A 1,890-nucleotide genomic window follows, 5' to 3' on the forward strand; every position below is an offset into this window, starting at 1 on the left:
TACACGCGGGAGAAATATTTTCACACATATGTTTTGGTATTTGTGAATGTTACGGGAGTTAATAGAGAGGTGTGGGAGGTGCTGGATAGAAATCCAATTTGTAGGGATGATTTCCAAATTAAGATGAGCACAGAAACCTGTATGGAGTGGGAGGCGATGTCTGCTGCTCCAAAAAAGAGGTTTTAAAGCTGTAGGTGGGGAGAGAGAGAAACACTGAACGTAAGTGTTCTTGCAGAAGTGAGCAGAGAGTCTGTCTGCAGGTCTCCTGACCACTGGCAGCACTCATTTGGAAGGAGACCTAACAGGCAGTTCACAGACGACCACAGCAGCCATTCCCTCACCCTGACCCTGCCAACACCACTTTCATGTGTCTGGTGGCTACAGCTTCCAAAGAGCATTTGTGTATTTAACATTTTTGTTGTTAATCCTCAACTGAGGATATTTTTTCCATTGATTTTTAGAGAAAGTGGAGGAGATAGAGGGATAGAGGGAAGGAGGGCAGGAGGGAAGAAAGAAAGGAAGGAGGGAAGGAGGGAAGGAGGGAAGGAGGGAGACAGGGAGGGAGAAAAGACAGAAACATCAACGTGAGAGAAACACATCGACTGGTTGCCTCCCACACACACCCTAGCCAGGACCAGGGACCAAACCTGCAACCCAGGTACATGCCCTTGACCGGGAACTGAACCCATGGCCCTTCATTCCACAGGCCGATGCTCTAAGCACCGAGGCACACCGGCTAGGTAAGGATTTTTTTTATGTATGATCTTATTTGTTACTCTTAGGAAAATTTCGTTTCTCCCGGGACTCAGACTCAGAGGTAGATGCTCTCAGGGAGGACGGCCTGTGTCTCCCGGCGATCTGTTCCTGGCGGTTTTCTTCAGCCTCCTTCATTCTCTCAGCCAACAGGCCAGCGTATCCTGCATCCCCTTCCTTATTTTTCTAGGTGCGCTGCTTCTCCGCAGCAGTATGACATTTCTGTTGCAGGACACAGGAACTAACAAAATGCTGACTCTTGGGTGCTTTGGTCTGAGGTTTCTCACCTTCTTTGTCTAGGGGCTTTCTCACAATGCACTGGCGGGTGTTATCTTCTTTAGAGAGACTGAAAAGTTTGTGGATTCTGATACCTCTTTCGGGCCCCAGGCAACGAGACACAGTAGTATCAGTGACACCAGGATTACCCTTCTCTCTTTTTCACCATGATTCCTGAGACTGGCGTGCCCACAACGCCACCCCAGGCAAATCTACGCCCTCTCGTCCTCCTCAGTCTGTAACAGGAACACCCCTTACTCAGGGGCAGGCGGACATGCCATGGGCCAAGACGCCCCGCTCCATGGGGAAACCTTGTGTTGTTCCCACCACTGATTCGAACAACGTAACCCTTCCAACTCTTCCCCCAGCAACTTCTGTGGCCCTATGCTTCTCATAAAAGAGACAGAGTCTGCATTCATCATCCACTTCAGGGAGTTCCTGGCAGCCAGGAGCCAGGAAAGAGATGTTCAGCTCCATCCTGAAGCAGCCGACCACCCCTGAAGTGCCACGAGCAAGAGGAGACAGAGAAATGTAAACAAGCTACATAAATTGCAATGAACTCCGACTTCATTCCATGAGTATTTGCCGAATACCTATTAGGTTTCACACAGCTCCTATGGCATGAAGGTGATCGTTCCACACTCTCTGCCACTGTGAGAGTCACAATCCTTGGTGGGAGACGGAAGCAAAGCACCAACTATGGAGCAGTGTCATCAGCCCTGTGACAGAGAAGGGATGGCATCCCGAGGAGGCAAGGAGGGAAGGGAAGTCAAAGAAGGCTTCCTGGAGGAATGAAAGCAGAGCTAAGAAGGAATGGATGAGTAGGAGTCAGCCTAGTGATGGCGGCAAGTCATTCCTGGC

The 1,890-nt window shown here is 49.9% G+C and overlaps 1 pseudogene; it reads right to left on the reverse strand.

Moving 5' to 3' along the window:
* Positions 1 to 765: 765 nt before the first annotated feature.
* Positions 766 to 1,593, reverse strand: LOC148090719 (small ribosomal subunit protein eS6 pseudogene; annotated as a pseudogene).
* Positions 1,594 to 1,890: the final 297 nt, after the last annotated feature.

Source organism: Miniopterus natalensis, chromosome 22, assembly GCF_054644295.1.
Source record: "Miniopterus natalensis isolate mMinNat1 chromosome 22, mMinNat1.hap1, whole genome shotgun sequence".
In the NCBI taxonomy this organism is placed as follows: Eukaryota; Metazoa; Chordata; class Mammalia; order Chiroptera; family Miniopteridae; genus Miniopterus; species Miniopterus natalensis.